General features: G+C 34.7%; 1 protein-coding gene across 2 annotated transcripts in view; it reads right to left on the bottom strand.

Moving 5' to 3' along the window:
• Positions 1-20,501, bottom strand: part of lingo3a (leucine rich repeat and Ig domain containing 3a) — a 64,245-nt gene extending 43,744 nt beyond the window's left edge. For both annotated transcript variants that reach the window (XM_087303087.1, XM_087303088.1), the window contains exon 1: positions 20,166-20,501. The gene's annotated coding sequence lies outside the window, so the exon portion shown is untranslated. The remainder of the gene's footprint in view (positions 1-20,165) is intronic.
• Between the last annotated feature and the right edge of the window lie 300 nt (positions 20,502-20,801).

Below are 20,801 nucleotides of genomic sequence, written 5' to 3' on the forward strand. Positions count from 1 at the left end.
TAGTTTTCAGAAAACTGAGAGATTAACCAGGGCTGTTTGCACTGGAGGCAAGTAAGGACACGAATCTTCAAGAAAAAAAGGAAAATAAATATGAAATACTTGTAAATATTTGATTAAGTAATGCACAAACTGTTAATGTTTCAAAAGTTACATGGTCCAAGATCTTCAAAAAGCAGCTTCTTGGTAAAATAACAACATAATAATATATCTTACAAGAATAATGGCTGAAACATTAACATGTTTCACAAAATATGACTATATTCTCAGTGGATTTTGTTCCTTAAAATACTATACATTACGATCCCAGTTGTAAGAACAACAAATAATAATTTGACTTCAAGTTGATCATTTAGAAAAGTGGCAGAAGGTAGATTTTTCCGATGAATCATCTGTTGAACTGCATCTCAATCATCACAAATACTGCAGAAGACACATTGGAAGCCACATGGACCCAAGATTCTAACAGAAATCATAAATCAAACATAAACGTTTGGTGAAGAAAAAAAAATGGTTTGTGGGAAACATTAACAACCTGAGGTATCAAGACTTTTGTGCTGACCATTACATTACAAACCACAGGTGAGGGCAAATTCTTCAGCAGGACAGTGCTCCTTCTCATACACAATATTAATTATTTTTTTCACACTACCATGACTTTAAATTCTGCACTGTATATTATTTCTGTTAAATGACAAGACTTTTGTCTAAGCAAAGTCAGACCTTACTGTCCTAATTAAATAATTCAAAATCAAGGCATGATTATATTTTATTTTGGTAAAATAAGCGTTATCTAAACTAAAGCTTAATAAGCCTCTTCTGATACCAAATGATCAACTAGAAGTCAAGTTATTATGTGTTGTGCCTAAAAATTGGATAGGCAACAAGACTTTTGTCAGTTAGTGTACATTAAAGTTAAATTTAGGAGAATACATTTTATTATTTTGTAAAAGGAGTAGTATTTTGAGTCAATATAATAATTACAGAGCAATAATGCTACACAAAATGAAAAATAAATAGTTTTTAAAAAAAAGTTGAAATATTTTGTCACAATTATGAAAATTAGCAAAATTTAAAAATTTTATAAGAATTAATTGAGAATAATTAAAACTAATCATTAATCCTGGCAGATCGCTGGTGAACACATACATTGCTAAGGACTACAAATCTGCCGGTTCCAGTCATGCACCGCTCACACGGATCTGTTCCTCATTCAGTAGATTACACACTCACGGCTTGGAACTGCTCATGAACTGATTACTAGGACTTTGTAAACAGCACACACAATTCAGTGTCGAGTCTTGTAAGCAGTATTCTGGACATTACAGCGCGTTTTTCGTACTTTGTTTTGCCGTGTTAGACCCTTGCCTTGTTTTATTGTTTACTATTCTCTGCTGCCTGCCTTATGACTACTCGATTGTTATGTTTTTATGACTCTGGATTATCCGCATATACCCGTTTACCTCTGAGTTGACTGTTGCTTGCCTGACTATTCTTAATAAATCTGCATTTGGATCCTCACTCATTTGTCAGCGTCCCAGTCACATTACAATTACACACAAAAATGCATTTTTTACACTATTTCATTATGTTGTCCCAACACAAATTTATTAAGCTAGCTTAATCATTTTTACAAATTTTTACAAACTGTTCTCACAAACAAAAAACTTAAGAATTGTGTTTTTAAATAAACTCATTTTAAATAAATAGTCCGAAAAGCAGCTAAAGTCTTTTGAGTCTAAAGGAAAAAAAAGATTAACATTTGGTGAATAGCTATATTTTCTGGACAAAAAGCTAAATTATGACAATAAAGGGGCAACATTGAAAAAAGTACTAATATTTAGGTTAAAATAATAGGACCGGTAACAATATTTTCAGAGAAAGTCACAATAAAGAAAGCTGCAATATTTTGAGAAAACTAAATCTTAAAAAAATAAAAAATCATATTAAATAATAATCAAAAAAAATCAGAGGGTTAGCTGTAACACATGCGTATAAAGGCAGATTTCACACAATTAATGGAAATATTTTCTATTAAAACATTTTATATTAAACTTTCTTAACATTACACATTATGTACTTACACAGGAATTAATATTTTGTTACAATGTACTTATTGTGTAAATACATGTATTTACTGTGTACTTATGCTTGATTAAATACATGCATGAAATTACATCTTTATTTAACTTTTGTAATTACACTTGTAAATACACTGTTGACCATCCCTTACACCTTAACCCACCCTTAAACCTACCCATACCACCAAACCTGTCCATAACCCAACCTCTATCCCAACTCAAAAGCACCACAAGTGTTCTCAAATACATTATAAACACAGTAAGTACATTGTATTTATTTTTTGATGTAAGTACATAGTAGTTAAGGACACTTAATATAAAATGGGACCAAATATTTTGTTGGTTTAATTGGTGTCCAACAGTGTGTGGCTTACTTGTAACACCCTACTACAACTAACCCCACTGTGTTGTGTTTTCCTCAACACTGGCAGTAACTGTGTGTTTATTACTGTACATCTTTCAAAATGATTCCATCTTTTAGCCTAGACGACAGTAATCACAACAATATAAGATTTTACGTACATACTTTCGCAGATTTTTTTAAATAATAAAAGATACTTTTATGCTTCAAAAATGGTTTCTCCTGTGTTTCTCATCCAAATTTCGCAGAACTTTTTCAATAATCCGCAGGAAGACATCTGCTGACACTGTGCCAGCAGCATGCCACGGTTAACCCTGAGTAAATAACTTAATACTCTGTATTACATTTTGCGCCGCGCTCCCCTGAGCCGAAGAAAATTAAATAAATAAATAAACGTGAGGAATTATACTAATAAATATGCTGTTTTTTATACAACCTCAATATGCTGTCCCAACACAAATCTATTAAGTTAGATTAGTAATGTAAGTAATGTTATGTAAATGCAAGTTGCTTCAACATAAAACAAGTTCCCCACATCAAAAGCTTAGGTTTGTGTTGTTTCAACTGATCTGAAAAAGCAGAAGAAGTCCTTTGAGTCTAAGAGAAAAAGAGATTAACATTTTGAGAATAGCTATATTTTGTGAACAAAAACCTAAATAATGCCAATAAAGGGGCAACATTGAGAAAAGTTGAAGTTAAAATAATAGGACCGGTAAACATGTTTGCAGAGAAAGTCACAATAAAGAAAGCTGCAATATTTTGAGAAAACTATTAATACTAATAATAATTTATTCTCCGAACCACTCAAATTTAAGCTTTCAAAGTTGGCTTTTAAACCATGCAACCACCCTTTCAACATCACACAAAAATTGAAGAAAAGAAAGGCACTAAACATTCACTTCCTACCATTATGGCACTCCGAACAGAAATAAATTATACACTGAAGCGACACCAGGCTAAATGGCTTTCTCTGCTTCCATCTCAGCCAATAAAACCGGCTGATGAAATGACTCATGACTGTAATGCTGAACAAAAAGAGCAACAAAAAAAGTCTTTAAACTGATACCACGAGTCTCATGCGTGAAAATGAGCAGAACAGAGTTATTACTCTCCATACATCATTACCCTTCATAACACTCCCTGCCGAGCTCAAACTTTCAGGCGCGTTCAGAAATGCGCCCTTAATATGTCACCGCTCGGGTTTTATCAGACACGGCCAATTGTGGAGCGTGATGAATAATTGATTTAACGTCAACATCAACACGGAAGCAAGTCAGGAAATGTCTATTAATGTGCGAGATATCAGTCGCTTGTGTAACCTGCGGGCTGGACGTCCGGACCTATTTTAGGGACTAACATTTAAAAAATTAATCAAGCTTCCCTCCATCTGCCAGCAGCCGATGAGTGGAAATGAAGGAGACGAGTTATCGAATAGCTTCCCATCAAATCAATCTCATCCTGATAGAAGAGGACAAACAGCTTTAGGGCTTGTTTGATGCGTGGGTTGTTAATCCAATTACATAATTAAAGAGCTGGCAGAAACGCGAAGGCCGACGTGCAACATGAGCTTCAACTATGAACGTTAGAAAGTAGCCAAGGACATTGAAAAGGTAATTCTAGCTCATGACTTGAACCGAGGAAATGTGCCTTTATTTGAACCCTGCGGGTGTCAGGAATCGGTCACGTTAAAGGCAAGGATATCGGGAAAAGCATTACATGCGTCACATTTCCCGGCGGTGTCATTAAGCGGCACAGACTGGCCTGCCTCAAGCTATAACAGCAACTGCGACAAAAAAAAGAAAAAAGACAATTACTGTGAACACTGCCAGTACAGACTGAACCAAGCACAATTGTTATATAGTCTAGAGTTCTTTAAAGCACCAAAGCATTTGAATGCTTTTCAACAAGTAATGGAGACTGAGGATTTGTCCAGAAAAGCACAGTAAAAGGCATCTGGTCAAGAAGATTGGCTGTAAGTTTAAACTGACAACATACGTGTCCAGTGCCCAGCTACTTTGGTTTCTGCCACTCTTAAATACAGCAGATGCACAAAATTAAATTAATCTAATTAATAATATTAATAAAAAAACTCATTAACATTATTAAAAGTACACACTTAGTGGCTGATGTTGTTGCTACTGTAAGTTCACAGTTTTACCAATCATGTTTGAACTATAGCCTATACTCATTATTTTAATTTAAAGATCTGAGCTAAATTATCTACTGTCACTTTTGGTATGAAATAAAACAGAAATAACAAAAATAATGACTTTGTTTCTTTCTTAGCTTCATTACTGGACAGGGGTCTTAAACTCAAATCGGCGGGAGGCCATATCAGTGACTGACAATTCATAGGAGGGCCACTTTAACATTCAAGCACAACAGAACAGTGAAAAACTGACCTAATTGATGCACTCAGACATTCTTCCCCAGATAATCAAACTCTTTCTTTCTGTTTCACATACATAGATTCTTTAAATTCCTATGAAAATACTACAATTTAATAATAGTCAATGATAATTATTATTTCCCAATCAATTGTTGCTTAACCAAAAGTTTAACAGACCATTTGAATCGATTATTAGCAAAATGATATTTTTTACCACCATTATAACGCGTAAGCCATGAAAATATGTTTGTACAATAAAATACTGGTGCTATAAAACTGATTATAATCAAATGACACTTGAATATTTTCAAAAATAGAACTTTAGTAAAAATAGGGCAGTTATAAACAATTATTTCAGCATTTAAATCAGCCCCAAAACATTCTGCATGTGTGTTACACTCGACCACACACTAAGAGAAACTGAAAGTAACCCATATATACAGACACACACACACACACACACACACACACACACACACACACACACACACACACACACACACATATATGCTGCCAATGGCCTGTGGACCGGCAGTTTCAGACCCCTGTTATAGGACATATTTAAGGGTGTACATCAAAGCACATGCATGTGCAAAATATACTAACACTGAGGAAAAGAAACTGTTGAATAAAGTTATTATTTGTGTTTTATGTGTGCACAAAAGTATTCTCTCAGCATGATAATATTCAGATAGAAGCACCGAATGCATATGCCCTGTTCTAATAAAGTTTTTGTCTCCATTTTGTCATATGGTCTGTTTTTAAAATGTTTTGTTTTTGAATCGTTATAAACTGGCTGATCAATGAAATCATAACTCCATACTGTAAAGCCCATTAAGTTAAGGTAACTCAAACCGTTTGAGAAAACCGATTGCAACAAACCATTTAAGTTCAAAAACTAATCCTAATTGAATCCATTTGCATAAACGAAGCAATTTGAGCCCAAACTGAAAAAATAATATTCAAAGAATTTCTTGGATTTACTAAATATTTTTACATGGTATTTGGGCTGAATTTAAACAAACAAATTAAATTGAATATTATACAATTTTATTAGTTTAAATTGAACACAAATAAATTGTTTGCAACAGTTTTGCTGACATCTTTTTTCAGTGCAGTAAAACCCAATAAATGAAGAGAACTCAAACCAACTGAGTAGTGTAAAACCTATTAAGTTATTTTTGGGTTAATTACACTCATTTCATTAGATAAAGTTTCTTTCATGGCTTGGTTTTCCTGCAAACTTTAGACCCATTGTGAGATAAGTAGTGGAAAGAGAAAGGCTTGAGGATGCAACAAGCAACAAGCGAGTGTCAGAATCATTAAGTTGTGATTATAGGCATATACTGTATAGGGGTAAACATCAGTGCACATGAATGTGCACAATATACTGACACTGAGGAGAAGAAACTGTTGGATATTAGTTATTTTTGTTTTATGTGTGCACAAAAGTATTCTCTTAGCTTGATAACATTTAGATTGAAGCACTGAATGCATATGGAATGTCTTAAGGATTTTTTGGGTACCCTTCTATGCTTTAACATTTGCTGATATGAAGGAAGAGGGAGCTCTCAGGTTGCATATAAAATATCTTATTTTTTTGTTTTGAAGATTAACAAATTTCTCAGTGGCCTAGGACAAAATGGAGTGAACCAACCCTTTAAGTCAGTGCTTCTTAAGCTTTTTGAAGATCTCCATCTTAAAATTCTAAATCCTTAAAAGTCCCGTGAAGTGCTTTGAAATGTGCAATTTTTTATTCGATGTTTGACGTAATCTCAACTGAAAAAACGAATAGACTGTGGGACAGAGTAGCCCCTCACTTTTTAGAAAAGCAGCTCAAGCACATCAAATAAGAAAGCAACTAAGCGTCTTGAAGGGGGCGGGGCATGTTAGATATTAGAAAGCATTTGATTGGTCAAGATTTGATGAGAAAATGGAGTATGAGGTGACCTGGGAAAAAAAGTAGATCCATTTAGGTGGAAGTGACAAACTACAAGCTTTATATGTTTAAATTGGTTTTATATCTTTTACATGCAAATTTTGTCATTGCTTTGCACTAAACTAGACATCCTTGAAGACACACTGATACTGACATCTAAAAAATGTAATTTAAATTTCACTGGACCTATAAATGAACTAAAAGGTTTGTTGTTTGACTACCAAACGTTACCTACAAAGAGTTTAATATGTTCAAATAAAACAGCTTTTTTTTGTTGTTTTACCATTTTTTTTTAGAATGTACAATGTTTAATTACATTTTACATTTCCAAATAGTGCAAAAAGCTCAGTCTAAAGGTTTGTGCACACAGGAAAAATTATTGCAGATTATAGCCAATGTCCAATGCCTCTTGACTAAACAAAAAGGGTTGCGCACACCTTGTAGTCTAGTCTGTATTCAAAAAATGACATAAAAGCATAATTTACAAAAAGAAAATCCCCAGGCATGTTTTTTGGGTTTGATGTGTCTCATTATAAACTGGTTGATCAATAAAATCATGGCTCTTTTGTTCATGTGCCTTGAACTGCTGTAAAACATAACTTGGTGGCACTCAAGCACAAAATGGTCTAGCCGAGCCACACAGGAATTGCAGATCAAAAAGAATTTGATGGTGAGTTTCATTTGACATAAGTTTCATTCATGGCTTGCGTTTCCTGCAAACTTTAGAGTTGTTGTTGAAGGCTTGAAGCTGACTTCTATTGTGCAACAACCGAGTGTTAGAAGCCATAAGTTGTGATTACAGAGGATAGTATACATCAGTGCACATGAACCTTGCACAATATACTGACACTGAGAAGAAATGGTTTGAAAAAAGTCATTATTTTTTTACTTTGTGTTTTTACTTATTAAAAATGAGCTGAATCAACACAATTCTGGATTTAATGTTTTATATTTAATCCATTTAAATTTGTGAAAACATAGTAAGTTAACTTAATCGATTTGTGTTGGGACAATATGAAGAAATTGTGTGGGACTCAGCATTTTTTTTTACAGTGTAGAAGGTATTTTTTAAGTACCTGTAATTAAACACAATTATAAAGACAATCAAAATGTCTACAACATGTTTCATCATCAAATTCATTCGTTTAATTTGTACTTGTACCCCTCAAACTAGAGTGACAACTCATACCTCTTTGGTGACCCCTTGTGAACCCCAACTAAAGTTCACTTAAGAGTTATGAGGGGTCACGTGACCCTTGAATGTGGCTTTGAATGTGGCATTGGTTGTTGGTGCCACGCAGGCTGGGCTGGATTTCAGAAACTGCTGATCAACTAGGATCTTTATACACAACTTTCTCTGGGGTGAACATAGAATAGAAAACAGAAAATATGCTGCGCGTGACGTTTTATAAGCAAAAAAGCCTTGGTGGTGCCAGAGGTGTCTTAAGCAACAATTGAGCACTGTGTCAGCGTCTACCTGAGTATTGTTGGATCAATTCTACACATAAAATATTGATACCTACTGTATGTAAATATTTAATAAATATGACTTTTTATTTGACACTGCCTACAACAACAAAATCAGTAGCAGTGGAAAAAACAAACAAGAAAACACAAATTTGAACCAGATTTACAAACTATGGCAATTATCACAAAAGTCTAATCCCATTAAAGTGTTAATGAGAAAAAAAAGCTGTGAGTGAACTACAGACAATGCATGAATTAAAAAAGGCACAAATACAGCAGATTAGTTTTATAGTCTAATGCAAAGCAGAGCTAATGATAAAGTTTGAGTAATCTATCAACAGAGACAAAAAAAAAGGCAAACATGCTTAATAGGGTCTTAGTGTCGCAATATACCTTTATTGATGATAATCGTGATATTCAAACCATGAAATACTGATATTGTTAATTTAGGATGTGTTAATAGAATATGCTCAAATATATGTATTGAGGATAAACACATTCTTCTCAAAATGGATGCAATCTTTTAAGGTACGATGTGTATGAATTTGCATACAAACATGCGCCCCCTGCTGGAACTGGCATTTTTAAACCAGCATTTCTACCTTTTCAGGTTTGTGCCAGAATGGTTTATGTAGCATAATTTCACAAATAGTTTTTTTCCACTACATATTTTCAAATTATACAATCTATATTAAATCTCCAACTATACAAGATAATGTATGTTGCTCCTTTGTGTGGATCATGATTAAAGTGCAGTTTTTGCCTCTAAAATCAATTTATGAAATTTGGAATTTTTTTATGAAAACAAAGAAATTTAATTTCTGTGTAATAATACGTTGATTGCAGGAAAAATTTATATTCACAAATAAAGATTTAAGGTTCTCTTTGTTTCAAAGCATTTAAAATAATTTAAACATTTTATATAAATCCATAAAACAGGTAAAAACAAAAAGGTGCCTTCAAGCTCTCTTAGCTTTATGCTATACATGTTTAACAATGGACGTTGAAAATGCCTGTTTGTTATTTGAACCTTAAATAAAATAAAATAAATAAATAAATAAAGTTGTTGCCTCTTAAAGGAAAACAATGCAAGTAGTGATTACCTCAGTTTTTCAATGGAGTTTCTGACCTAACCTGCTGATCCTGACTGCACTAGTGGTTACACAGTCTTTTATCTCGTTTTATGCTTGAACAACTAAATGGATGCCTAAGTCCATTTAATTAAATGCATTTTAATTAAATTACAACATCGATGCTGTTATACGAAATTGAAAATAGTCACATTAAGCTTATAAGTTAATCATTAGCTGTGCATATAGCCTTTTAAACCTGTAGTTAAGCAAAAAAACATTCACCATTTAATTTTTTTTGTTTTTTTTTTGTTTCCAGTAATATCTAAATAAACATATAAAAAAGGTTTAAGGTTTCTATACATAATATAATAGATTAATATTGAGAAATTTTTAGTCACATTAACTGTGGAAAATACAGCAAAAGCCCTAAGACACATTTATCTATAAAATTATTAACACAAACCTCAGTAAATAGTGTCATCGTTCATTTAAATATCAAAAATAAAGACAGCAACAAACATAAGTTTGTCTATGCATTTTCAGCACTAATACTTCACTGATTGTCTTCAGCAAATCCTGACAGTTTTTTTTTTACTTTTAGTTAAAGATTTTTTTTGTTTCTACTGATTGGAAATATTATGTATTTGAGTAAAATGATGGACAGACAAAATAGAAACCATCAAAGTTGTACAAAAATGACAAAACTGAGTGCATCTAAAAGAATGCTTGATACAAAATTGCACTATAATTTTAAAAGCTTTATTTTGTCTTTGTATTTATATATTTTCTTCTTTAAAAAAAAAAAACTTAAGTACAGTGCCTGAATTTTGAAAAATTATACAAATTATTATATTGATTAGCTGATCGATATACAGCAGATCTGAATCAAATTTTATCAGTCATAGTCTATTCATGGTACATTGTTTATATATATATATATATATATATATATATATATACACACACACACACACATACATATATGTTTGTGTGTATGTATGTATGTATGTATATATATGTATATATATATATATATATATATATATATATATATATATGTATATATATATATATATATATATATATATATATATGTATATATATATATATATGTATATATATATATATATATATATATATATATATATATATATATATATATATATATATATATATATATATGTATGTATGTATATATATATATATATATATATATATATATATATATATATATATATATATATATATATATATATATATATATATATAAATATAAATATAAATATAAATATATAATCGCACAAGCCATTACTCATTGTAAATAATTGGAAAGAGCAGCCATGACATTATTTAAAACATCATCTTTTTTGTTGGAAGTCAAATCAGATTGAAATGAGTTGAAGATGAAGACTTTCAGGCCTTCCATGTAGTAGAGATCTTTGGCCAGAGATTAGCATGCAAACCGCACTCAGACTTGTCATACCGTATGTGCTGCATGTACAATCTCTTGTTTTGCAGCGCTCCATTGGGAGCTTCAGATATGCAAAATAAAGCCTTGTTCTGAGGCGATGAATAATACATTAACGATTGGCTTAAAACTGCTTTTGTCCTCTTTTCATGATGTTTTAAAGCGTCCAATTACTGTACTTCGGCTGGGAGGAGGCCCAGTCCTGCCATGATATGGAGGATCTCGGGTGAGCTCATTAAATGAAGTACCAAAGAAACACAGCAGACGTTTAACAAGGGCTCAATGGAGAACACAAGTGACTTGGGGGGGAAACATCATTAATCACAGGATAACAGATATTTTATATTATAAAATTCAATGAAGTAGAATAATATAAATATAATAAAATGTAATCAAATTAAATATACACGTAACATAAAAAAATATTTATTATTTTATATAATTGCCCATTTTTACAGATAAAATCAGATGAACAGTTCAAAATTTAAAAATTCTTTTTAACAAAAAAAAAAAAATCAAACAAACTACATTACAAGTGTATGTATATATATATATATATATATATATATATATATATATATATATATATATATATATATATATATATATAATAGCAAAGTAAAATATTTTAATAAATATAACAGGGTATATGCAGGAATCCTAAAGGTAATTTCAATATGTTTTTAAAGGGCCATGAAACCCCCTCGTTTCAGCAGGGTGTTTTCACACCTCTACTTTGGAAAAAGTCAGAAAAGTGGGCGTGTCCAGCTCTGTTTAGGGGGGAGTGTCGGAGGAAGAAAAGTGGGAGGGTGTGGGAGTGTCTATTTGGGCACGCGCGAGTTTCAGTCAAAATACTCACACACAGGAGAAAGTGATGGTGTTTAACCTACATGGACATCTGTAGTCGAATTATTTGCCAAATTATTAAATGGTGGACTTTAACTGCAGTTTGGCTCTTTCATTCAGGGAATTCATTCATCCCCCTCGCGACAAACGAGATATTTGATTCGAGGATCTGCTCTAAGCGTGTATTTTTCATGCAATGTTTGATACCGCACGGCGAATGAGAGAAAAAAAAACCCTCCGCATTTCCCGGAAACTTAGATGCACACAGCAGGTAGTGTCAGAAAGCCGCGTGTGTTATTCCGGTCACTAAATGCGGTAAAAACCCTACACGAGGTTGAAGTTTGGTTGTGGTGCTAACGTGTTTACACTCGGTGCAATAGTTTGTTAGATACCAACAAACTGAATATACAAAGAGCACTGGTCGCTCACTTACCAAATCTGTAGAGACAGGACAATTACCAGCAACTAGAGCCGCGTCTTTATGAAGAGAAGACTACAAGCGAATCCGGATCTCAGCGTTTGCAGATGAGAACAGCTCTCAGGTAAACAATGTTCCTCCTTAGACACGCAAGTTATTGTTGTCGAGCGTCGCGTACACTGTTAATCCACACGTGAGTCTGAGCTCTCACAGAGAGAAAATGAAAACGAAACTTAACTGCAGCAAACTATAAAAGCAACACTTCACGCTTGTTTTGCCAACACAACGTGGCGTCTCTGTCCTGTAAACACGATGATAGTAATGAATATTAATGAAGTTGCACAATAGAGTGCGCTGATTGGTTCGAACCAAGCCTTACTCATGCATTAATGCATTACACTGTAAGACGTAATAAGACACACTCTGGCACAGGCGTCCAGTCTGCATGCTGGAATACAACGCTATTATGTCATGACCGTGACGCAGCTTCAAAAATTCGTTTCAAACCGGAAGTACGAATTTGCTTGAAATAACGCAAAAACAACCAATTTACACTTTTAGTGAAATATAGGTGTCTTAATAGTGTTTTTAGCAGTGTGGGACACATATACGACTGTCAACAGCTCAAAAAATGTGTTTTGGTGTTTCATGACCCTTTAAGAATTTTTAAAGACCTTCTCAGAATATTTTAAGACCTCATCGCCACCTCAAGTTCTAATCAGTATCAAATCTTTAATAAACAGTTGTAGATAAATAAATTAATGGAGCACAACCATACAACAGAATTCAGATAAGCTCGGAAAAAACAAAGCTTTATAGAATAAATTACACAGTTGTTTTCAGCGACAGGCTTCAGTCACTGTTTAAACTAGTCCTTCTCCAGTCATGAGTACACAAACTAACATTTTCCCATTTTGCAGTCTACTTCTCTCTATGGTTTTGCTACAAATTACGTGACATCACCCGGATGGAGGAGTTTGGCCAGACGCCCGGCCCTAACCAATCACGTGGATCGAGAAAAATAAATATATTTATGCTTTCTTGGAGTCAAACACTTTGGACAACAATTGAACAAAATTTAAGACCTCGTAAAATCATGATTAAGAACTTTTAATACCTTTTAAGGTCCTTTATTTTTTTCATAATTGATTTATCATATTTTAATAGTTTTTAGGACCCTGTATTTAGTAAAAAATTAGGGGTGGGAATCGCAGGTTAACTCACAATACGATGTTATTATGATATTTTGCCCCGATATTGATATATCACCATATCAGCAATTTAACAATAAAACACAAAAAAAAATCATGTACGAAATGTCACAATATTTGTAAATGAATGAGAAAAAAAATGCATCAAAAAGTTATAAGATGCTTTTCTTTTATTAACAGCACCTTTTATCGAATCGCAACAGTGTAAAACAAGCACACAGCTGTCAAACAAGCTTAATGGTGCTGATGTGCAGAGAGCAGTTAGTGACTCCACTCCTAGGTTTCTCATTGGTTCAGTTAAGTGTCGATCCTCATTATGACGGTGCCAGTTCCACCAATTCCCGGACAAGCCGCAAGGATTTAAAGCTCCAACATATTAGTGTGCGATGTGCGACCCAGCCCCGGAAAAGTAGGTTGAAAATGAATGAATGAATGAATGAATTTTCAGTCAAAGTTTTCATAATATCATCGACAAGACTTTCTTAAATGTACAGTATGTATTGGTTTAATAAACGCAAGGCCCTTCAAATGATATCCTCTAATAAATATATATTTGCCGAAATGAAATAGTTTGAGCACTGTATGAAGTCTCACAGCACTGACCACGGGTGATCTAGTGAAGTGAAAGTGTCGGTGAGGGAGAAACTAGCGGAAGATTCGGGAGAGCTGTGATGTCTGAAACACACAAATACTTTGGTCCAGGTTGGACAGAAGAAAGTTTCCATATGCCGGAAATATTCACCATTGCAATGGCTCATCTGTCAGTGGTGTAAATTATGCTATTACTGGCTGGGTGTACTGCAGACAAAGCAGTAAACAGCTACAGTCAGTGTAAGACTGACTCATTAGTTTAGATCTTTTGTATTCTTAGATAAATATCCTTGATGCTAAAGAATCAATTATGTTTCGTGGCTAGAAAATCACGATATATCGGCATATTGATATTTTGTCCCACCACGAAAAAGAATATATATAGACTATAATGTAATAGTATTATGTATAAAATAACAATAGATTACAATTATAAAGTATGCTTAATGTACTATGCATCTAAATATTACAGATGTAAAAATGTAACAGGTCATCCTTCAAAAAGTAAAGTCAATTCTGATTTTGCACAATTCAAATGTCACCATTCTCCCATCTCTAAAAGGCTAAATACAACAAAACAAAACTCGACTTTAACCCTTAAACAACCATCATAACCACCTGGTCAACCTTTTATCCATGACTATCATTATCATTTTAATTGCTTATTACTATTTATCAGAGTTGTGTCAATATATTATTCAAATCAAGCATGGACATTGAGTGCACCTTAAAGGGTTAACGCAACTAAAGAATCTTATAACAAGACAATTCAAAAACTGAAGTCTTCTTGTTGATCTCATAAGCAGTAGTGATCAAAGTGGACATGCAGGTGATTATTTCCCCCCAGCTGCAGGCCTGATCTTTATTGTTTGTACTGATCTGAGCGGAACATGCGTGATGTGCTCTCCTCCTCCTCCACAGCCCACACTGATCCTCTCTGCTCATCATGCTTTCATCAGGAGCACTGAGAAACGCAACAATAAACCCTCTGCTGCTGATTCCGTCAAGACGGAGTACAGTATGGCCAAGAATGAAGGCTCACAAAAGACCTCAAGAGCAGCATGGTAAAATGAAACAGCCATGTAAAGATTTCTGTTCAATGGGTGTTTGGGGACGGACAATAAAATCTGATGCTTGATCATAGTGCGTCAGAATACGGCAAGGCACGGCAGGTGAAAAGGGTAAAAACATTAACTGATGGTGATCATAATGCTTCCATAGTTTATTAATTACTCAAAAAAAGCCTTGTCATTGATGTGAAGTCATTACTTCATAACATATAAGCTCATTTCCTTCAGTGAAACGTTTAGAAAGCAGATATGACTAAAACTGAATAAGAGATTCATTGCAGATTGTGATTCAAACAATCGACAATTAAAAATATTCATTAATTAATTCATTTTCTTTTCGGCTTAGTCCCTTTATCATTCTGGGGTCGCCACAGCTGAATGAACTGCCAACTTATCCAGCACATGTTTTACACAGCGGATGGACTTCCAGGTGCAGCCCATTATTGGGAAACACTCATACACTCATTCACACACATACACTGCAGACAATTTTTTAGCTTATCCAATTCATCTGTGCCGCATGTCTTTGGGCTTGTGGGGGAAAACCGGAGCACCTGGAGAAAACCCACGTCAACTAAAAAAAAATATTTATTTAAATTAAAATCTAGACGTAAATTGATAAAGTGGGACAAAGTAATATGCAAAAGTCACTTTTAAAATGGGTTTAAACACAGTGGTGTGGCAACAGTGCATGATTATTGCCAGCCTCTAATGCTAAAATGTATTAATTATATTGCTTATAATCACACTTCATGAAAACAGTCTGCAGAGACACTGTGATTGACATTTTCCCTTTGTACACGTCATCGGAGGTGGAAAGCCCTGGCCATTAGTGATGATCTCTTCCTTATAAGCCTAAACAACCCTGAGTGAGAAGCTGCCATCCACCATTCGATTTTTCACATCACTCGAAAAGACTGTAACTTCATTCTCATTTAAATTAAAAGTGGCAGTCATCAAAATGGCACAATTTGAATCAAAGCCTAAACAGGGCCGTTTCAAAGATTTATAAAACATTATTTTGGCAGTATTTTGTGGTGAAACTTCCAATCCAGACTCATTCTAAAAACGTACCTTTATATAAATCTCTGGAAAATACATCCCAGTTGCAGTTTTTTGTTTTCACAAATCCACCAGAGGCTGCTGTGTACACTTTGTGAGATCTCAAATTTCTCTCACGAGTGCCATTCATGCTTGCTGTTGTCTCGTAAATTCACCAGAGGCAGCAGTCAACTGACCGTTTGACTGATCGACTGACCCACCCACCTTCTTTCCTAAACCCAACCAATGGTATTTTCAAAAGCACCGATTGATCCGCCCATCCACTTCCCTAAACCCAACTGAGAGTGTTTTCAAAAGCAATACAGAAAAAGAAAATCCCTCACCTGATTTTTACCACGTTCTCACCCGGTTATTTACCCGCTTTCTGGAACACTGTCTCGAACCCTGTCATCATAGTCAACCCTTCCACTGACGTACATGACGAGCTAACTGGACAAACTGGTAACAGCGGGAAAGCTGTCCATACGGAGGTAAGCGGTCAGCTGTTAATGCGCAAAGGAATGGCGTCATATCGCCCTGTAGCGTTCATTTTAAAAACGGAATGCACCCACACGTACTTCTGGCTACATCATTTTCGATCTCCAGAAACGTATATAGGGCTACATTTTCAGAATGAGCCTATGTTGGAAACTTTATATGCTCTAGGGCAGGGGTGGCCAACCCTGTTCCTGGAGAGCCACCTTCCTGCAGATTTCAGTTGTAACCCATATCAAACACACCTGCCTGTAATTATTACGTGGTGTTCAGGTCCTAATTAATTGTTTCAGGTGTGTTTAATATGGGTAGCAACTGAAATCTTCAGGAGGGTGGCTCTCCAGGAACAGGGTTGGCCACCCCTGCTCTAGGGACATCAGAGATTTATTTTGCATCTAGCAAAAAAGGGCATAATGAGGGCATAATGATAATTAAAGGGTCCCCTTTAAGAGTTTCTTTTTTTTTTTTTGGATATTTCATTTACAGTACACTGAAAAAAAAAAATCAAATCCATAATTGATAGGTGCATGAAAAAAAAACTCGCCTTAAAATACTAAAAATAGACAAGTTTTGTCATGTGTTGGTAAGTAAATAGAGTAGTTTCAATGAAAAAGTGGTACGGTACGGTCCGTAAATTGTCTTATTAGGAATGAACCGGTACTGATATTTAGTCTAATACTAAAAACCAATAACTTGTTATATTTGGAAGCCGATAACAAATATATATGTTACAATTAGCATAGACTCTCCTAAAGAACCATCTGCTGCATGCTATGCATTAATTCGAAAGCACTGATCAAAATAACTTTAGGTTTTGGAGTCTTTTCTAATTTTCTGATGAGTTGATTTAGTTGTGTTTTATTAGTGAGAGGTTAAAAATGTGTCTTGTTGGTGTGCCTTCAGGAACAGGGTTGGGATACGCTGTTTTAGAGAAATGATCAAATGGCAAACACAGCATGTTTCAGAGTGAACCGCTGTGCTGAGCTTCTGACATGAGCAGTTCATGATAACTGTTTTCAGTGTCTCTGGAAGTTCGGTTCTCAGTATATGGCCAACACAAACTCATCATGTGCATATTATGAGCCTTTTAGAAAGTTTGAAAAAAATTAAATAAAACTGTCTGAAATAAAAAAGCAAAGAAAGAAAAAACAACAACCATAAAAGTTAAATAAGTAATTTCTGTTGTCATGCAAAATAATTTTAAAACTAGCACATGTACATTGCAATGTAAATATAAAAAATTACAGATATAAAAATGTATTTACTGGTGCTTAAGTAATTCCGAATGAACACTTCAGCAATATTTCTATATTAAAGGGGCTAATAATTTTGAGGGGCTTAAAATGTTTTTTAAAAAGTTTAAAAACTGCTTTTATTCTAGCAGAAATAAAACAAATAAGACTTTCTCCAGAAGAAAAAATATTATCAGACATACTGTGAAAATATCCTTGCTCTGTTAAAAAAAAATTGTCATTCAAAAAAAATAATAAATCAAAGAGGGCTAATAATTCCGACTTCAACTGTATAAGTGTACATACAAACCACATGACCCAAAAACACAAATTTATGACTTCTCTGATAATCGTAGCTTTAAGATGTTATTTTTTCCATTCCACTGCCCTGTCTCTTGCATTTTTAAACACACTAAATTCTTTTTATTTTACAAACAGTATTTACTGTAAATCAACCCTTGTAGGTTTTTTTTATTTTGCCCTTCTAGAACAGATCACTATTTTGTGGAACTATCACTACTGCTTGTCGCTCAAGTCAGTTCGATTTCCTTTTCATTTCACTATCCATCGTTTTGTACTGTGTAAAATGCACTCCATTTGCATTCAACCTTTGCATTACTATTAGTTGCTTTTTAAATAGACATGATGATCACTATTTACTTGGCCCTTAAGTTTAATTTATACATTTAAAAAAAAAAACTTTTAATATTTTTTTTGGACTTACTTAATCAATATAAACTTAAAGATGCTGTATGTAAGCTTTTGACTTTTCTAAAGCATAAAAATACCATAATATGTTTGCAGATATTTAAGAAACATGCCAAGTCTATCTGTAAAGCAAGGCTGAAGTCAGATATTCCGCTGTGAAAATGTGTTTTCTGTGCCGGAACATCTGTCTTTGTTTTGGTTCTCTTCAATGCCAGTTTAGCCAATTATAATTAAGCACCCCAAGTTGCCTTGGTGGAAAACTTCCTTTCTTCCTTCCTTCCATCCTTCCTTCATTCATTCATTCATTCATTCAGAAAGGCTCTCAAAGTATGAGTTTGTGACTGAAATGCAACCTTGGGTGGACGGTAACAGACTCCGAAATGGGATGCAGATTCGGAGTTCCACATGAGGTTATCAATTAGAAAATAATATAAATATTACGAACGTAAACATTAGGTGAGCAGGTTATATTGTAAACGCATGTCCTAACAAGATGCTTGCATGACTAGATTTGCAGTGATAAGCAATTTGGCTATTTGCACCACACGAAACATGACAGAAATTGAAATACAGCTATTCAGAAGCACAGAATAGTGCACTCACTGCACTCTAACGAAACGGAAATATTCATGATCTATTCATGTTGAATTTTTTTATTCCACTGCAAATGCAAAAACACATCTTTCACCACTTGTCATTTGTCAAAGACATGCAGCATTCCACTGCCATGCCTGTCACATTTTAAACAAAAAAATGCATTCAGTCTAAACAAATCCTTGTTTCTTTTGTCTATTTCAGATAGACATCATCACTATAAACATGTAAATTAATTTTAACGTAGTCTTGAGATGCCTCCCTCTGCCCTCATGTCACATTTAAGCACGAAATGTGATGTGTGAATAAACACTTGCAGTGTCACTATAAACTTGTCACATAAAAGCTTGTCACTTCTGTTAAATTTAGACTCGAGATGTACTTTTCTGTCATATCACTGCCATTTTATTTGAATACACCCTTGTAGCATTTTGTCCTTTTATGTACAGATGTGCTCACCATAATCATCCCTCAAGCTAAACTTAGTTGAATATTCAAAACATAATGCCTTTCTTCCTCCATTCACTGCCCTGCACAAAAAAATACACTCTGTGTGAATCAACCCCTGCAGTTTTTCATCATTTTTGGACAGATGCGTTCTCTATAAATGAGAAAAGATCTACATAAAGACTCTTTAAAGCGTCTCCCGTTTATCCCGTTCCTCATTAGAGCATCGGCTTGTAGAGCTGAAAGCCTTATGGGCAGATGCTCCGACGTGTAGCGCAGTTTGTGCAACCAAAGTTCAAGTCTTTCCCTGATCCCTCATTTCCCCTACTTATTTTTCCAGTCAGTCTTATAATATCCCATCACATATCATGCCATAACATGAACCTACAAGAGCAAATCCAGTAAATGATCACAGAATCTCAATGATCTCATTCAAATCACCTAAAAGAGGACGTAAAAGGAACTTGTGAGATAAAGAGGCTCATTATTTGTATGCATGAACACCGCAAAGGTGATTAATCCACTCAGAGGCGGCACTGTTGCATTAGTAAGCAACTGATCAAAATGAACAATTCAACCCTAAAATCCTTATCAACCCACTGAAATACTGACAAGTCACAGGTCCCAGCTTTCCCAATCAAACATTCATCACAGGGATGATCTATTATTTGCCATACTGAATGTGACCCCCTTTTATATATATTTATATATTTAGTGGAGAAGATGAACGTGCTCACCCAGGGCTGGAACTTGACAGGCGTTTGGTCCACATCAGCCAGTCCTGTCCTCAGTTTTCCGTCTGTTCCTCTCAGCTTCAGCGTGTGGATTGAATCGCCCAATTAAGCCTGCAGATGCTCCTGGCTGCAGCATCGGATTCCCAGATCCCAGCCAGATCGTCCCTCTTCCCGCTGCCGGATTGCTCTTTTTGTGCTCTTACCGTGGTGAGCTTGCAGTCCTCATGTTATAGTGACAGGAGGGATGATGTGTAAGAGAGCACGCGAGTGCATGTGTGTGTGTTAGTCGTACTCTGTAAAGCGAGCTGGTCTTTCCTCCACTCTCCACTACGGCTGTATGGCTTCAAAACTCACTCTGCCAGTGATCCGAGCGCTTAGGGATCATCTCGAAAGTGCAAACTACGAAGAAAAGAATTAAGAGGAGTTCATAAGCTGTAGATGCACTAGTGACGCCTCTCGACAATTCCTAAAGGATTGTGGTTTAAGTAAAGAGTTCAATGTGAATAGAGTGTTTTTGTTATGGAGATTTGTGTCGGGAATGTTTTTATACTCACTGTTGACTTCGTAAGCCGGTCCCTCAGTGAAAGCTCTTGAGGTCCATGAGGGCTTGAATATTGAAGCAGAAGCTAGCAGCTGGAA

Source organism: Danio rerio, chromosome 22 (genome assembly GCF_052040795.2).
Source record: "Danio rerio strain M-AB ecotype USA chromosome 22, GRCz13ab, whole genome shotgun sequence".
Classification (NCBI taxonomy): Eukaryota; Metazoa; Chordata; class Actinopteri; order Cypriniformes; family Danionidae; genus Danio; species Danio rerio.